This window comes from Anomaloglossus baeobatrachus, chromosome 2, assembly GCF_048569485.1.
Source record: "Anomaloglossus baeobatrachus isolate aAnoBae1 chromosome 2, aAnoBae1.hap1, whole genome shotgun sequence".
In the NCBI taxonomy this organism is placed as follows: Eukaryota; Metazoa; Chordata; class Amphibia; order Anura; family Aromobatidae; genus Anomaloglossus; species Anomaloglossus baeobatrachus.
In genome coordinates this window covers 538,919,108-538,938,906 of record NC_134354.1, presented here as the reverse complement: position 1 = coordinate 538,938,906, position 19,799 = coordinate 538,919,108, and positions in this window count along the sequence as shown.

Genomic DNA, 19,799 nt, shown 5'->3' with positions numbered 1-19,799 from the left:
ACACTATCAGGCACTGCTGACTGACGTGTATTATTCACTAGACTTGTGCGTTATATCCAAGTTTGTGCAAAACGCACACAAGTGCACCTGTACGCTGCCACCGACAGGCACACATGTGCGGTTTTTAAATGCAAGCACGGACGCACTAAGAACCTAACAGGTTTTTAAGAGCGACAATTACTGAGAAGTCTGACACTATCAGACACTGCTGACGTGTATTATTCACTAGACTTGTGCGTTATATACTAGTTTGTGCAAAACGCATACAAGTGCACCTGTACGCTGCCCCCGACAGGCACACACGTGCAGTTTTTAAATGCAAGCACGGACGCAATAAGAACCTAATAGGTTTTTAGGAGCGACAATTACTGAGAAGTTTGACACTATCAGACACTGCTGACGTGTATTATTCACTAGACTTGTGCGGTATATACTAGTTTGTGCAAAATGCAATTAAGTGCACCTATATGCTGCCACCGACTGCCACAAACGTGTGGTTTTTAAATGCAAGCACGGACGCAATAAGAACCTAACAGGTTTTTAGGAGCGACAATTACTGAGAAGTTTGACACTATGAGACACTGCTGACTGACGTGTATTATTCACTAGACTTGTGCGTTATATCCTAGTTTGTGTAAAACGCACACAAGTGCACCTGTACGCTGCCACCGACAGGCACACACGTGCGGTTTTTAAATGCAAGCACGGACGCACTAAGAACCTAACAGGTTTTTAGGAGCGACAATTACTGAGAAGTTTGACACTATCAGACACTGCTGACGTGTATTATTCACTAGACTTGTGCGTTATATACTAGTTTGTGCAAAATGCAATTAAGTGCACCTATATGCTGCCACCGACTGCCACACACGTGCGGTTTTTAAATGCAAGCACGGACGCAATAAGAACCTAACAGGTTTTTAGGAGCGACAATTACTGAGAAGTTTGACACTATCAGACACTGCTGACTGACGTGTATTATTCACTAGACTTGTGCGTTATATCCAAGTTTGTGCAAAATGCACACAAGTGCACCTGTACGCTGCCACCAACCGGCACACATGTGCGGTTTTTAAATGCAAGCACAGACGCACTAAGATCCTAACAGGTTTTTAGGAGCGACAATTACTGAGAAGTCTGACACTATCAGACACTGCTGACGTGTATTATTCACTAGAGTTGTGCGTTATATACTAGTTTGTGCAAAACGCACAAAAGTGCACCTGTACGCTGCCACCGATAGGCACACATGTGCGGTTTTTAAATACAAGCACGGACGCAATAAGAACCTAACAGGTTTTTAGGAGCGACAATTACTGAGAAGTTTGACACTATCAGACACTGCTGACTGACGTGTATTATTCACTAGACTTGTGCGTTATATACTAGTTTGTGTAAAACGCACACAAGTGCACCTGTACGCTGCCACCGACAGGCACACACGTGCGGTTTTTAAATGCAAGCACGGACGCAATAAGAACCTAACAGGTTTTTAGGAGCGACAATTACTGAGAAGTTTGACACTATCAGACACTGCTGACTGACGTGTATTATTCACTAGACTTGTGCGTTATATCCAAGTTTGTGCAAAATGCACACAAGTGCACCTGTACGCTGCCACCGACAGGAACACATGTGCGGTTTTTAAATGCAAGCACGGACGCACTAAGAACCTAACAGGTTTTTAAGAGCGACAATTACTGAGAAGTCTGACACTATCAGACACTGCTGACGTGTATTATTCACTAGACTTGTGCGTTATATACTAGTTTGTGCAAAACGCACACAAGTGCATCTGTACGCTGCCCCCGACAGGCACACACGTGCAGTTTTTAAATGCAAGCACGGACGCAATAAGAACCTAATAGGTTTTTAGGAGCGACAATTACTGAGAAGTTTGACACTATCAGACACTGCTGACTGACGTGTATTATTCACTAGACTTGTGCGTTATATCCTAGTTTGTGCAAAACGCAATTAAGTGCACCTGTACGCTGCCACCGACTGCCACACACGTGCGTTTTTTAAATGCAAGCACGGACGCAATAAGAACCTAACAGGTTTTTAGGAGCAACAATTACTGAGAAGTTTGACACTATCAGACACTGCTGACGTGTATTATTCACTAGACTTGTGCGTTATATACTAGTTTGTGCAAAATGCAATTAAGTGCACCTATATGCTGCCACCGACTGCCACAAACGTGTGGTTTTTAAATGCAAGCACGGACGCAATAAGAACCTAACAGGTTTTTAGGAGCGACAATTACTGAGAAGTTTGACACTATGAGACACTGCTGACGTGTATTATTCACTAGACTTGTGCGTTATATCCAAGTTTGTGCAAAACGCAATTAAGTGCACCTGTATGCTGCCACCGACTGCCACACACGTGCGGTTTTTAAATGCAAGCACGGACGCAATAAGAACCTAACAGGTTTTTAGGAGCGACAATTACTGAGAAGTCTGACACTATCAGGACTGTTTTAGACTGTGTACACCAGCCCCAGATATGATGAAGGCTGGTATATGGTCACCACTAGGAATGGCTATATACCCTGCCTGCCTGCCTGTATACAGCAACAATAGTCCTGAGAAGGACTCTTCTGGTCACTAGCCTGTATTCCGACCTGGCTATACCCTGCCTGCCCTGCCTGTATACAGCAACAATAGTCCTGAGAAGGACTCTGCTACTGTACTCCGACCTGGCTATACCCTGCCTGCCTGTATACAACTAGAATAGTCCTGAGAAGGACTTTTGGTCACACTGTTTGCAGCCCTGATACGGAAATAGATATAAAGGGACGCAATCCTTTCCCTGAAGCAGCAACACTCTCCCTGCACTGACTGTCTGGATGGCTGTGTGCAGAGCACAGCGCGCCCGCCGGTATAAAAGCTCGGTCACGCTGTGCGGGCCGGCCAATCACTGCAATTCCACAACTAACAGGGCTGTGGCATTGCAGTGGTCTGTCAGCCAATCCCTGCATGAGGGCTGGCTCTCAAAAGAGCGCCAACATGCAGGGATGAAGACCACGAGTATAGCACGAGTATCGCAAGATTACTCGGTCCCCGCCGAGTAGCTCGAGTACAGTGATACTCGTGCGAGTACCGAGTAGTGACAAGCATACTCGCTCAACACTATCCAGTACACTATAGGGTAAAAATAATGGCTTCATTTAAAACTACAACTAGTCCCGCAAAAAATGAGTCCTTATATGGCAAGATTGACGGAAAAATAAAAAAGTTACGGCTCTCGGAAGAAAGAGAGGAAAAAAACTGAAAACTGCAAAAAGCAGGGGGTTTAAGGGGTTAAACAATTGTACACATACCAACAGTGTCTTGAAACTTCTCCTGCTTGAAAAGCACCAACCCTGATGCACATTTTGGTGAGGGAGCCTTCCCTCTAGAGAAAAACTTTAAGTTGGTTTTACTTCTTGTGATCATTTAGGACTATCTCGAAGAGGGATTTTTGATGTATACATACAAAGCCAGTAAGGTTTGGGGGCCTTGTTTTCCGAATGGTACATTTATGATTCTTTGAAATTATGAAGAACCAATGAAGGCATCTGTAAAATAAAGTAGAAATTATAAAACAGAATGTGCCTGTCCTTTATTTTAAACAAAAAATACATTACTATAACTAATGTAATCTAGAGCAGAATCTAATGACATTGTCACGGTGCTCCCTAAAAGTTGAGCTGAGAAACCAAATCTTATACAGGTTATCATAGTATATGAAATTAATTTGTCACTTTAACTTTAGAGATTTTTTACAGAACTATACTATAAAAGTGATCCTATTACTGGAAAACCCATATATCTATTACACTGGGGAATAAATAAAAAAAAATATTGGTGTCTTATATATTAGGCTGCATTTTAGGTATATTCAATCCTCTGAATCAGAATATGTCATTCATTTTTTTTGTAACAGCTCTACCTTTTGAGATATTGCACAGTTGCCCACACATGAATTTTGGATTTCGTCCTCGACAGGAGTATTAATTATAGTGTGTGCTTTTACATAATGAAAATTTGTATCAATACCAATCGTGAAAGCACCCGCCCCCGTTGTTTATGCGTCACGGGCAAATTGCTGCCCGTGGCACACAATATCGCTCGTACCCGTCACACATACTTACCTTCCTAGCGACGTCGCTGTGGGCGGCGAACAACCTCTTTTTTAAGGGGGAGGCTTGTGCGCCGTCACAGTGACATCACACAGTGGCCCGCCAATAGAAGCAGAGGGGCGGAGACCAGCTGCATTAACGACATGCCCACCTCGTTGCCGGCAGGACGCAGGTACGTTGTTGTTCGTCGTTCCCGGGGTGTCACACGTAGCGATGTGTGCTGCCTCAGGAACGACGAACAACCTGCGTCCTGAACCAGCAATGATATTTTGGAAAATGAAAGACATGTCAGCGATCCGCGATAAGGTGAGTGTTTTTGATTGTTAGTGGTCGCTCATACGTGTCACACGCAACAACGTCGCTATCGAGGCTGGATGTGCGTCACAAATTCAGTGACCGCCAACGACATCTGGTTAGCGATGTTTTTGCGTGTAACGGGGCCTTTAGATGACTGAAGAGCAAAACACATCTGTTCTGGTCCTACAGAAAATTTCATACCACGACAACCAGTGACCTATTTGTGTAGATCTAAAGATGGTGAATATTCTCATAGGATAGCATAGTGGATACATTAAGTATCCCTGTTTTATCTGGCTCTGAGATAGTAAATAGAAAAATGAGCACCGTGTGCAAAACAGTAGCCTCTGAGAGATCACATGGTAGTAGGAGAAAAGAAAAAGAATGTAATTGTTGAATCATTGGTTGACAAGTATCAGTTCTTTTTACCAACATTTTACAAACAAATTAGGTTTAATGAAGCAGTTTGTAAAGCCTCTAATCAAAGAGGGAAGATGCTTCGAGTACATCAGTAGAAAACGTCCAGTGGTGACCATGGAGAAGCTAAAGGTGGTTATTTTTAATGTTCCTTAAATTAGAGGATTCATGAAAGAGTAACACTTCAAAGACTCCTTGAATGATACTGAGGCAGATACATCGTCTTTTTTCACTATGGTTTTACAGAATTTTCTTGACAACTAAAAAGCAGATAATTACACTGCTATCTATTTTTCACCTAGGCTGTACAATGATTAGTGAAAAGGACAAGGACCACCCACGGATCTCATATTAAAAAATGTACAATGATTAGGTGTCCTCTCCTCGGCAACTTGAATTGTTTCCCAGAAAACCTTGGTGACCTAAGTAAAGAACAGTGTGAACAATTCCACCAAGATATAAGAACTGTAGAAGATAGATACTGAGGATACTTGGATACCCACATGATGGCAGTTCACTGTTGGTCTATTTGAAGTGTTTGCCCTGGCATATACTTTGGTATCCCTATATGTCCCTAACAGTAAACAACTTAAAGTCATTAAAACAAACATATTTTCGGCACTACAAAACCAAAATGTTTCCTTGATCATTGTAGAAGTTTTTAACCTTTCCATATGGCCTGCAATGGACTCCTCTGCCAAAATCAAAGAATCAAATGCTAGCCCCCTGGCACAGTTCATACATAGCAGAGAACTCTTTGACATCTATAGAAAAACTCCTCTGAAAGGGACTATACCTTCTTTTCCCACCCGTATGGAACATACTGTACTCTAGGATTGATTTCTTTTTGATTGATAAACCACTTCTATCAAGAATTGATAATGCCCAGATTTCCTCAATTTCTTGGTCAGATCATGTTCCCATTATCTTGTCAATCCAAGAAAAGTAAAACTCTTTTCCAAATCCTATCTGGTGCTTGAACACTTACATTTTAAATCATCTTTATATACTTCAGCCACCATCAAAGCAGTTGAGGAATACTTTTCTCTAAACAACAATGGAGAAGTGTCAGCCTTTTCCCTGTGGCGTGCTCACAAAGACACCATAAGGAGCCTCTTCATTAAACAGGCAGCACACAATAAATAAAACTAGAGACTCAAGATGATTAGATATTCTAAATAAACTAACTGATCTCCATAGAATTAATAAAGTTACTCCCGCAACTCAGAATGCTACAAAAATGTCACAATTTCATCATAGATTACATGAGCTCAATATATATATAAACATGAACAAGCATTATAAAATCTAAAAATGAACTTTTATTGGCAAGGCAATAAACCAGGAGCCCTACTTGAACATTTAGTCTCAACTCGCCATGCTAAATCCCGCATTCCCTACATCACAACCTCTAATATGACCAAGCCAATAGATTCCCAAGACATTGCAAATTAATTTGTTAATTTTTACTTTTCCCTATATAATCTCAATAAAGACCCCTCAACTACCCAACCTTCCACAGAATCCATCACCCACTTTCTGGAAAAGATTAATCTCCCTAAACTTTCAGATCCTCATCTCTCCAATCTCTCAAAACCCTTTTTGGAGGTAGAGGTTAAATCCAGTGTAGCCTAAAATCTAGTCAAACTCCTTGCCCTGATGGACTGCCCAACAAATATTATAAAAATTATAAAGTAATTCTTAGCATATATATATATACATATATATATATATATATATATACTCTGTGTATATATATACAGTTAGGTCCAGAAATATTTGGACAGTGACACAAGTTTTGTTATTTTAGCTGTTTACAAAAACATGTTCAGAAATACAATTATATATATAATATGGGCTGAAAGTGCACACTCCCAGCTGCAATATGAGAGTTTTCACATCCAAATCGGAGAAAGGGTTTAGGAATCATAGCTCTGTAATGCATAGCCTCCTCTTTTTCAAGGGACCAAAAGTAATTGGACAAGGGACTCTAAGGGCTGCAATTAACTCTGAAGGCGTCTCCCTCGTTAACCTGTAATCAATGAAGTAGTTAAAAGGTCTGGGGTTGATTAGAGGTGTGTGGTTTTGCATTTGGAAGCTGTTGCTGTTACCAGACAACATGCGGTCTAAGGAACTCTCAATTGAGGTAAAGCAGAACATCCTGAGGCTGAAAAAAAAGAAAAAATCCGTCAGAGAGATAGCAGACATGCTTGGAGTAGCAAAATCAACAGTCGGGTACATTCTGAGAAAAAAGGAATTGACTGGTGAGCTTGGGAACTCAAAAAGGCCTGGGCGTCCACGGATGACAACAGTGGTGGATGATGGCTGCATACTTTCTTTGGTGAAGAAGAACCCGTTCACAACATCAACTGAAGTCCAGAACACTCTCAGTGAAGTAGGTGTATCTGTCTCTAAGTCAACAGTAAAGAGAAGACTCCATGAAAGTAAATACAAAGGGTTCACATCTAGATGCAAACCATTCATCAATTCCAAAAATAGACAGGCCAGAGTTAAATTTGCTGAAAAACACCTCATGAAGCCAGCTCAGTTCTGGAAAAGTATTCTATGGACAGATGAGACAAAGATCAACCTGTACCAGAATGATGGGAAGAAAAAAGTTTGGAGAAGAAAAGGAACGGCACATGATCCAAGGCACACCACATCCTCTGTAAAACATGGTGGAGGCAACGTGATGGCATGGGCATGCATGGCTTTCAATGGCACTGGGTCACTTGTGTTTATTGATGACATAACAGCAGACAAGAGTAGCCGGATGAATTCTGAAGTGTACCGGGATATACTTTCAGCCCAGATTCAGCCAAATGCCGCAAAGTTGATCGGACGGCGCTTCATAGTACAGATGGACAATGACCCCAAGCATACAGCCAAAGCTACCCAGGAGTTCATGAGTGCAAAAAAGGGGAACATTCTGCAATGGCCAAGTCAATCACCAGATCTTAACTCAATTGAGCATGCATTTCACTTGCTCAAATCCAGACTTAAGACGGAAAGACCCACAAAGAAGCAAGACCTGAAGGCTGCAGCTGTAAAGGCCTGGCAAAGCATTAAGAAGGAGGAAACCCAGCGTTTGGTGATGTCCATGGGTTCCAGACTTAAGGCAGTGATTGCCTCCAAAGGATTCGCAACAAAATATTGAAAATAAAAATATTTTGTTTGAGTTTGGTTTATTTGTCCAATTACTTTTGACCTCCTAAAATGTGGAGTGTTTGTAAAGAAATGTGTACAATTCCTACAATTTCTATCAGATATTTTTGTTCAAACCTTCAAATTAAACGTTACAATCTGCACTTGAATTCTGTTGTAGAGATTCCATTTCAAATCCAATGTGGTGGCATGCAGAGCCCAACTCGCAAAAATTGTGTCACTGTCCAAATATTTCTGGACCTAACTGTATATATATATATATATATGTATATATATATATATATATATATATATATATATATTTTAAACTGCTTCTTGCCTTTATCTTACTTTTTTAAGTCTTACAGGATTACAAATTATTGATCTTTTGGAGAGTTAGTGGAATATTTGAATGCATGTTGACTTTACAATTGTTAATGAAATGACAGCTGAAAATGCATATATAATAAGGTTAACGGTCCAGATGACATTGGTTTTACTACTGCATTTGTATTTTTTAGATTAGAATTGGTGTAACATTGAAGATACACAGTAGTTGCAATTCGATATTTTTGGGGTTTGGTAGACAAAAGGAGTCAATTCTATAGTTTATTAATAAAACACACAGAACTGTGGCTAAGGTGATCTAGCGATAAGTATTGTAATTCAAGAGCAGAGACAAATCCAGAAAGATGAAATCATTCCATGCAGAAAGAATAAGCTTATCCCGTGACTAAAGTATGTAAGTCAGTTCTGGCATTAATCCACCAGTGATTAAAGGTTTTGTGAAATGTTTGGGGGTATTAGAAATAAAAGAAGGGACATTTATCTGGAATGCATACCTCGGTCAATTGGAGAAAAATGCTTTCAATAGTCATTTCTGACCTGATAGTAGTTGTTGATTTCATATATTTCTTATATGTGTAAATGAATACTGTTGCCCTGACCAGTAAAAAAATGTTTGAGTGTTCATGGAAAGAGAGAAAGATAGATTGGAAAATTATATTATATCCATGACTGTTGACAAAAATGTTGAGATCATATCAAATCATATGGAAGAAAAGGAGGAAGCCTTCAATGAGAAGAATTATATGAAAGAAAATCTTGCTCTTATTGGATTACAATATCAAAGAACGTACACATGTTCTACATTCTCTTGTTTCTTTACATTGCAAAACATATTTTGCTTGATTTATCTTGCAAGACATAAATGCTCTTTTTTATGAATGTAGCAGTTTTTCTTAGGATTTAAGAGAAGAATTATCAAGTTATATACAGCAATAATTCGCTTTCTCTCTGCATATATATTTATACTGTAATAATGCGACTCATTGGCTACTCGTTGAGGTAGAGACAGGATCCATTTTAATTTAAATGTCAGTTGGTTTGTTCAGTCTTCATAAACTGCTCCATAGGATGAACATAAACAGCCTTTTTCAGGTACAAAGTAATGAACAGGAACACAAAATAACAAGTTCATATGGTACTGCAGGGTCTGCCCACTCAGGATAGTGTCTGACTCCTTAACAAGAGTAAGACCACTGGAAATCTGCACACCTACACACACAGGCTCTGAGACTACAGGTCTCAATTTTACTTGAAGTACCCCATGCTGGGGTGGTGATATGTGAGCAGACAATCCTACCATCTGGTTATAAACCTGGCCCTTGTTAGCCCTTCTCCTTGGCTGCAATAAGTTTTCTTTAAGAGTAATCTGGTTAATAGCTAAGTAACCAGGCACCCCCACGTTTCCCCACAAGTCCCACCCAATTATAACAGGGTGTAGTAATTCCTTATCCATACCAACTTCAGGGGATTCAATGCCACAGTTGGTCTCAATGACTACTCTGGCCACAGTGTATTCCTTAGCATCCCCATAAATACAGCGGATGCACACCATTCTTCCTGGAGTCAGCTGGTGTGGGAGTGTGGCTCTTAGCAGGGTCACCAAACTCCCCTAGTTAAACAGTCCCATCATTGATACTCTGTTTATTGACATGGTTGAGAGTCCAAATTGCAGGACAAATGTAAATAAATCAAAGATCGTTGACCCATGCTTCAGTTAATCAGATCAGTGGTCATGAGTAGAGATGAGCGAACCGGTCCCGGTTCGGCTCGAGGTCGGTTCGCCGAACGGAGGTCCCGTTCGAGTTCGGTTCGTCGAACGTTCGACGAACCGAACTCGAACCACATAGGAAACAATGGCAGGCATTCACAAACACATAAAAGCACCTAGAAAACACCCTCAAAGGTGTCCAAAAGGTGACAAACAACTCACAACACAACACAAACACATGGGAAAGTGACAAGGACATATACTCATGCGAAAACAAAACAGCTGGACAAGGAAAAAGAGGAGGACACACAGATATATGAGTATATGCAAGGAAACATCGATTCCATTATTGTGCAACTTGAGCCCTGCTCATTTTAGGCTTCCAATCTTGATAAATTGCCTGAGCTCGCCACGTACGCCTTGGGGATCTTGTCGTGTCCTGCAGCCAGCGTTCTCTCGGAACCTGTCTTCAGTGCTGCTGGGGGTCTGCTGGCAGATAAGCACACGTGTCTGTCCACTGACAATGTGGACATGGCTCTCAGAGTACTTTTCTTCCCCTGGGTCAGCCAGGGGATGGGAAAGGCACGCGTATTTTTGAGAGTGCTTCATGCAAAGCATCTTTTTCTTTTTCAAAAGGGGGGTCAACTGATGCCAGTCAAGTGGGGTGTGTGTGGCCCAATTAGTGGCAACGAGAGAGACTGTGGTTGGAGTCCCCTCGCTGTATTTCTAAAAGAACCAAGATGAACAAGTCATGGCTCTCAGAGGACTTTTCTTCCCCTGGGTCAGCCAGGGGACGGGAAAGGCACGCGTATTTTTGAGAGTGCTTCATGCAAAGCATCTTTTTCTTTTTCAAAAGGGGGGTCAACTGATGCCAGTCAAGTGGGGTGTGTGTGGCCCAATTAGTGGCAATGAGGGAGACTGTGGTTGGAGTCCCCTCGCTGTGTTTCTAAAAGAACCAAGATGAACAAGTCATGGCTCTCAGAGGACTTTTCTTCCCCTGGGTCAGCCAGGGGACGGGAAAGGCACGCATATTTTTGAGAGTGCTTCATGCAAAGCATCTTTTTCATCTTGAAAATTGGGTCAACTGATGCCAGTCAAGTGGGGTGTGTGTGGCCCAATTAGTGGCAATGAGGGAGACTGTGGTTGGAGTCCCCTCGCTGTGTTTCTAAAAGAACCAAGATGAACAAGTCATGGCTCTCAGAGGACTTTTCTTCCCCTGGGTCAGCCAGGGGACGGGAAAGGCACGCGTATTTTTGAGAGTGCTTCATGCAAAGCATCTTTTTCTTTTTCAAAAGGGGGGTCAACTGATGCCAGTCAAGTGGGGTGTGTGTGGCCCAATTAGTGGCAACGAGAGAGACTGTGGTTGGAGTCCCCTCGCTGTGTTTCCGAAAAGAACCAAGATGAACAAGTCATGGCTCTCAGAGGACTTTTCTTCCCCTGGGTCAGCCAGGGGACGGGAAAGGCACGCGTATTTTTGAGAGTGCTTCATGCAAAGCATCTTTTTCATCTTGAAAATTGGGTCAACTGATGCCAGTCAAGTGGGGTGTGTGTGGCCCAATTAGTGGCAACGAGGGAGACTGTGGTTGGAGTCCCCTCGCTGTGTTTCTAAAAGAACCAAGATGAACAAGTCATGGCTCTCAGAGGACTTTTCTTCCCCTGGGTCAGCCAGGGGACGGGAAAGGCACGCGTATTTTTGAGAGTGCTTCATGCAAAGCATCTTTTTCTTTTTCAAAAAGGGGGTCAACTGATGCCAGTCAAGTGGGGTGTGTGTGGCCCAATTAGTGGCAACGAGAGAGACTGTGGTTGGAGTCCCCTCGCTGTGTTTCCGAAAAGAACCAAGATGAACAAGTCATGGCTCTCAGAGGACTTTTCTTCCCCTGGGTCAGCCAGGGGACGGGAAAGGCACGCGTATTTTTGAGAGTGCTTCATGCAAAGCATCTTTTTCATCTTGAAAATTGGGTCAACTGATGCCAGTCAAGTGGGGTGTGTGTGGCCCAATTAGTGGCAACGAGGGAGACTGTGGTTGGAGTCCCCTCGCTATGTTTTACATGATTTTCGAAGGGCATGACATGCCTACGAGGTTGAGTTTCATCATCTGCAACTTGTTGGCAACAGAAAGGCTGCCTTTACACCCTTTTGAGACCGAGGATTTTCGAGACCTTATGCCCATTGCAGTGCCCCAAGAGCCGATGGCCAGTCGTCACTCCTTCTCCAAGAAAGAAGTGCCCGCGCTACCACAGTAGGTCGCACACAACCTCACCAATTCCTTGAGAAACTCTGTGTGTGACAGGGTGCATTTCAACACAGATACTTGGACCAGTAAGCATGGACAGGGGAGTTACATGTTGCTTACTGGGCATTGGGTAACTATGGTGAGAGATGGAGAAGGGTTTGCTGTACAAGTCTTGCCGTCCCCACGACTTGTGTGTCAATCCTTCCTCTGTATGTACAAGTTCCTCCACTGCTTCTGCCTCCTCAACCTCGTGTGGGTCCTCCACTTCGGCCCAAACCCTGTGTGGTCAGGCCACCCTTCCTTGTAACTGCGCCCAAGGAATCCCACACACCTCCTTACTATGCTGGCAGCAGAGCTCAAGGCCATCAGGCGGTCAAATGTTTACTTTGAAATGTAGGGGAAATGTGAGACACCGCTGAGGAATTGTGGACGGCTAGCTCTGGAGAGTGAGACCGAGTTTCATCAATGGTTGTCTACAGTCAACCAGCAGTCAGGGAAGGTCGGGTGCGACAATGATGCAAACCAGTCTGCGACCCTTCTTCAGGGCAATGTGACACACGTGCCTTGTATGGCTCACGTGTTGAACCTGGTTGTCCAGCAATTTTTAAAATACCATCCCGGCCTACATGGCCTTGTGCAGCGGGCACGCTGCTGTGTGCTCACTTTCATCCTTCGCACCCAGCAGCTCAACAACTGTCATCGCTCCGGAAGTCTTAGGGTCTGGCGGTTAAACGCCGGAAATGCGATGTTCCGACACGCAGGAATTGGAATCTGCACATGTTGCAGCGTGTGTGGCAGCACCGCAGAGCCCTGCTGAAATACGGTATGACGTATACCCTGGGCTAACTTGATCCAGAGGTGGTGCAGATCACGCTGCTGGAGTGGTGTCAGATCAAGGACCTATGCACCCTTCTACACAGTTTACAAATGTCGACGAAGATGTTTAGCACTGGCAATGCCATTCTCAGCGTGACAATTCTGGTCATCTACATGATGGAGCACACTGTAAGCATTATTCGGAGTCAGGTATTGATCCAAGAGGAAGTTGAGGAAGTACAGGAGGAGTCATATGCAGAAGGGATAATAAGATCTACAAGGTCCATACGGTAAGCGGCACCTAGGCAGCAGTTATGGTGGGGGATAGGGATTAACAAGGGCGCATAGTATCAGCAAAAATTGTTGAGGAAGGTGCAGGAGCCATGAAGAAATGGAGGACGAACTTGTGATGGGCATGGAAGACTCAGCAGATGAGAGAGAGCTTGCTCACATTTCGGTTGTGCGAGGTTGGGGGGAGAGGGCAGAGGAAGGAGGCACGATTCTCACCTCTCTGCCACCAACACACCAAGGACTTGGTCCTCCTGGATGCACAAGACACATGAGCGTCTTCTTGCTGCACTACCTACAACATGACCCTCGGATTGTAGGAATTCGAAGTAATGCTAACTACTGGGTTGCCACACTGTTAGATCCCCGGTACAAGACAAAATTTGGCGAAATAATTCCTACCATATAAAGGGACGCACGTGTACAGGAGTATCTTCAGAAGGTGTTACGCAATCTTCGATCTGCTTTTCCACTAAACACCAGTGCTGCACAGAGTGAATCTCAACGCTTTGTCATGGATAGGAGGAAATGGTCTTTTACTTGTCCACATCTGAGGGACCGAGGGCTGGCTGTTGTGCTGAGATGCCATTGAGTACGGTGTCCCTGCAGAGTTGCACTTTTGGTCATATACAAAATGAGTTGAAAAAGGACAGATGCGGGTGAAAAGGGGAACAGGTGTGTTGGAAAGGGGAAAAAAGTTTTGGTCCGTGGGTTTGGTTGTTAAGCAAAAGTAACATTTGATGAAGAAACACCATCTGTTACGGTGGGACTGGCAGATTTGGATAAGGTGGTATATACTATGTTACCGCTATATAACGTAAATTAATAAGAAAAGAAAGAGAATGGTATATATCCCCATCAGCAGTCAGTGTCCACCGTGCTCCCAGATGGAAAAGGAGAGGTTGGCAACTGGAAGATTCGGTGGAGGATACAGAGCTGTGTGGCTATGAAACTAATAGTAGCCTGAACCAAGTTAGACGCCACTCGGATCTTGAGACTGGGAGCCCTGTTAGCGTAACAGGGTCCACACGCCCACCCAGCCCAGGAACTCCCTGTTCACATCACAGGGGCCATTCAGGACGCTGACCGTGTGCATTGGGGCCACACCTGTGAACAGCAGGCGCATCAGCAACAGCAGGCCTGTTAATGCCACTGGGCTGCACAAGCAGGACTTGTAGGACAGGAGCTGGTCTTAACCGTTCTGCGTTACCAACTGTGGTGGCAGCCTGCATCGACGCCCTATCCCTGCCTACCTCTGGCCTAAAGCCGCAATGGGTTCAACACATGGAGGTGTGCTCTTTCGGAGCATAATAGAAGACTGCGCACCTCCTTGTTGTTTCCAGACCCTTTTATAACCTGGGTCCGCCACAAACCAGGGTGGACCACAATGCACCTCCTGGAGACAAAAGCAGAGTGATATGTCATGAGTGGCATAACTAGCGTCCTATTTGGAACCGCAACTTCAATGATGACCTCATGGCTGTCATGACCCAAACACCTCACCAGTCATCGTCTGACCATCAATAATGCGGTGACAAGTCATAGGGGCGGGCCTCTGCAAGCCATTTGGGAGTGGCCTGGCCACATCTTCAGGACACCTGATGCCCTGTGGTCTAAATGGGCCCCCCACATCAGGGGCAGGGCCAAAGAGTTCATTACCGGACCTAGTTTCTGATGCAGTAAGTGCCTGACCATGGTCAGTTGCATGAAATACAGTCTCTGAAAAAAGACTATCAGCTTTAGCATGGTGTCTAGGCACAACACAGGACTTAGACCCGGCACGGAGTGCAAGTACCTGTGCAAAGAGGCTTTTCGCACTAAGTGTGGGAGCATGCGCTGTAGCCCGAAATTAAGACTTAGCCTCAGGAATGGCACAGTCAGGCTGAACATACTCACTAGGCGAAACACTGGAGTTAGGCTGCGGCTGGGGTAAATCGGCACACGCATGCACACTAGCTGCCTCTCCACACTTAGACGTGGAGGAGAAAGCAGCCAGCTGGACAACCCGAGGCACAGGCCTAAATGGCAGCTGATGCCTGGGCGCAACTGAAACCGCAGCAGGCTGCTTGCGTTTAAGGCGTCACCGTTTTGTAACAACAAATAACATCAAAAAGAACAGGTGTACTTCTTCCCATGGATAATCTGATATGATCCCTTTTTTCATGGACACGACCATCGCTAACAAATGTAGATGAGGCCAAATCAGCAGCTGCTTCAATGGATCTGAATTGCTCCATAAAGTGGCCTCTCCTCCACCCCAATTTCAAGATCCCAAATACTCCATTCCTCTGTGGTGTCAATCCAATCGCACTTGCTTCCTACCAGCTCTCAAGTTTCCACCAGCCCTGCTGAGTATGGGTTGACAGAGATGGTTGAGTTTGCATAGCTGTTCAGTCGCACTATAGCCTGGGAATCAGAGGTATGCTCCAAAGCTGCAATGAGTACAGACAAGGAAGTTATTATTTTTTTTATTATTATTGATTTATAGAGCACCATTGATTCCATGGTGCTGTACATGAGAAGGGGGTTACATACAGAATACATATACAAGTAACTATAGACAGACTGGTACAGAGGGAAGAGGGCCCTGCCCTTGCGGGATTACATTCTAAAGGATTTTTGGGAGGAGACAGTAGGAGTTGTTTAGGTTGAGCGTCAAGTACGTATGGTGGTGGTGTCATTGAAGGTTATAGTCATTTCTGAACAGATGAGTTTTCCGATTCAGTTTGAAGCTTGCGTGTGTAGCATATAATCTAACGTGTTGAGGTAGCGAGTTCCATGAGACAGGGGAAATGATCTGCGCAGATAGCCTGAAGCTTTGTGACTGGGATCCAGGCCCCGATGAAGAAGGTGCTGTGCCTAATCTACACCCTCATTTCCAAAAATTAAATCCTCCTGGTGGAGACAATGGGGAACATGATGAGGAGCACAGATACCTGATTGGAAGGACAACTTTACTATTCGGTCAGGGCAGGAAGAGGTTGTCTCGGAGGACTTAGGACGAGGGGAATGAAAACACACAGGGTTATTGATGAGGTTGGAGACCACACTTACTGTCAAACCAAAGTCAGCCAGTCGATGAGGTCAGCAGAGGAGGTGGAGGAGGATGCTACTGACGACGAGGTTACGTTGCGTCTTCCTGGCCAGAGACAAAGTACTGGAAGCACGTCAACAACTGAATCCTGGACCACAACTTTGACTCTGAGCAGATGTCGGGTTGGCTATGCAGGTCGCATGGGCTGTAAGCCTTTCCTAGCCTGTGAATTTTTGGACATCGCAAAGGATCACCAAAGTCATGTAATCTGTAAGATTTGTCAACAATCTGTAAGTAGAAGGCAAAAACTCACACTTTTGAGTACTTCCTCCATGAAGTATCACATGGATATGAATTGACAGCGTGAAGGTGTATTGCTCAGCTTTAGCAACTGTCAACGCAATATGCTTATTTGCCGTTCATTGCATGCATTGTTGCAGACTACACACAAGGGGCTGCTGTTTTTTTGGATCTGCCTTTGGTCACTATAGCAATATAAAATTGCTCTTCGGGTGTGGACTTGGAGATGCTGTCTATGAACAGAAGGAAAAGCTAAAGGTGTGTGTTACAGCAAGGAGCCACCGCGGAAACACTTCGTTCAATTGTGAGGGGAGTTGTGTTGTACTTTGATGATGAGCACTGTAACGTCAGTGAGCAGCATCCTGTGCCACAGACCAACATTCTTACGGTGCTGTCTATACTGTTTACCGTGAGAGGAGCGTAAAGTCTGTATTTCTGGCAACTGGACATCACAGTACCCGGGTACGGTAGGCTGTGCCCAGACAATAATGCGGGCACGCAACACTTTGTTTTATTAGCAAAACACATATCTGTTCTGGGTAGGCCGACTATATAGACAATAAGACTTGCTGCCTTTGCACTGTCAAATTGTCACGTACAGTTTAAATCATTGAGGGACAGCAACACATGTTTGCATTGACTGTTGCTTTTCAAGATTTCCATGACTGTGTTGCAGAGCTGTGTGGTTTGCATTCACATTGTTATCATCTGCAATATCTGTGAGGCTTCAGCTAACAAGGGTATTCAGGGGGGGTCATGTGTTTTGTCTATGTTTAGGTAGATAACTTGTAAGCTCTTGTCATGCGCCACTGGTAAGTCGTGTTTGCACACACACACACACACACACACACGCACAAACACACAATTACTGCTACACAGAGGGATTAGCAGGTAGTAGGCAACAGAATAGATTGTTCAATTATTTTAATTGTATGCATGGTTCTTATTGTTTGTTTTGGTAAAGTTAAACAATCATTTATCAACCCAACTGACTAGAGTCCTTTTCCTTTTGCCTGGTTTTGCTGCATACTGGGGAGCCCACCCTGTACACGACTTAAAATGAAGCATAAGTCGCAATGTGAATTTCACTGTGCTACAATGCGGCCTAGCGTGCCTGTGCAACCACCGCCTACCCCATCAAGTGCATCTGCGTGCTCTTCATCCTCTGTGACTGTGGGGACAGCAGTCACACATGGTTTTTCACACTGAACTTCCACTCCTTAACCCGCAACAGGGAGTGTGATTGGCAGGTCATCACTTGTGTTGGAAGTGGAAACAGAACGTATTGTTGAGCTGTCAGACATCGAGAGAACCATCATTGGATGCAGGCTACATTATATCCACGCCTGCACCTTCGTCACAGATTGCCTGGACTACCTGCAGTTAATAATTGCATTCCAGAAATGGAAAGGAGTGTAGAATGCACATGTGTTGTACCTTGCTTGGCAACAAAGGAACACTAACTTAGTATTCCAGACAATTTTCGGAAGGCAGAAAAAGAGTCAGCTCTTTGTGCAAATTAAATAGCGTGGCAAAAGTGGACAGATGGGTACAGTGGCCGTGTTCTGTGGGTACCAGGACAGTAAAAGAAGCCTCACTTTCTATCCCTCCTAATGATCAACTGCAGCAAGGAATTCCCTGAGTTTGCTATAAAATTAGCATAGCTAAATGTGCAGGAGGGTGTCATGCAGAGGTGCAAGAAATAGCTTGGCAGCAGTGGGGCACTAATGGAATACAACAGCCAGTTCTATGATGCCACTAAATGGCAGTATTTTTTGCTATCATTATACCTTATTAAAAACAGAGCAGGAGGGTGTCATGCAGAGGTGCTAGAAATAGCTTGGCACCAGTGGGGCACTAATGGAATACAACAGCCAGTTCTATGATGCCACTAAATGGCAGTATTTTTTGCTATCATTATAGCTTATTAAAAACAGAGCAGGAGGGTGTCATGCAGAGGTGCTGCACATAGATTTGCACCAGTGGGGCACTAATGGAGTACAACAGCCACTTCTTGTATGCCACTAAATGGCAGTATTTTTTGCTATCATTATAGCTTATTAAAAACAGAGCAGGAGGGTGTCATGCAGAGGTGCTAGAAATAGCTTGGCACCAGTGGGGCACTAATGGAATACAACAGCCAGTTCTATGATGCCACTAAATGGCAGTATTTTTTGCTATCATTATAGCTTATTAAAAACAGAGCAGGAGGGTGTCATGCAGAGGTGCAAGAAATAGCTTGGCAGCAGTGGGGCACTAATGGAATACAACAGCCAGTTCTATGATGCCACTAAATGGCAGTATTTTTTGCTATCATTATAGCTTATTAAAAACAGAGCAGGAGGGTGTCATGCAGAGGTGCTAGAAATAGCTTGGCACCAGTGGGGCACTAATGGAATACAACAGCCAGTTCTATGATGCCACTAAATGGCAGTATTTTTTGCTATCCTTATAGCTTATTAAAAACAGAGCAGGAGGGTGTCATGCAGAGGTGCTGCACATAGATTTGCACCAGTGGGGCACTAATGGAGTACAACAGCCACTTCTTGTATGCCACTAAATGGCAGTATTTTTTGCTATCATTATAGCTTATTAAAAACAGAGAAGGAGGGTGTCATGCAGAGGTGCTAGAAATAGCTTGGCACCAGTGGGGCACTAATGGAATACAACAGCCAGTTCTATGATGCCACTAAATGGCAGTATTTTTTGCTATCCTTATAGCTTATTAAAAACAGAGCAGGAGGGTGTCATGCAGAGGTGCTGCACATAGATTTGCACCAGTGGGGCACTAATGGAGTACAACAGCCACTTCTTGTATGCCACTAAATGGCAGTATTTTTTGCTATCATTATATCTTATTAAAAACAGAGCAGGAGGGTGTCATGTAGAGGTGGTGCACATAGATTTGCACCAGTGGGGCACTAATGGAGTACAACAGTCACTTCTTGTATGCCACTAGGTACACTAAGTGTTTGCTAGTATAATGGCTTAGTTATAATGAGTTGGAGTGTGCAATGCAAGCAGAGGTGCTGCAAATATCTTTGCACTAGTGGGACTATAGCAAAGTCCAATAGCCACGTTTAGG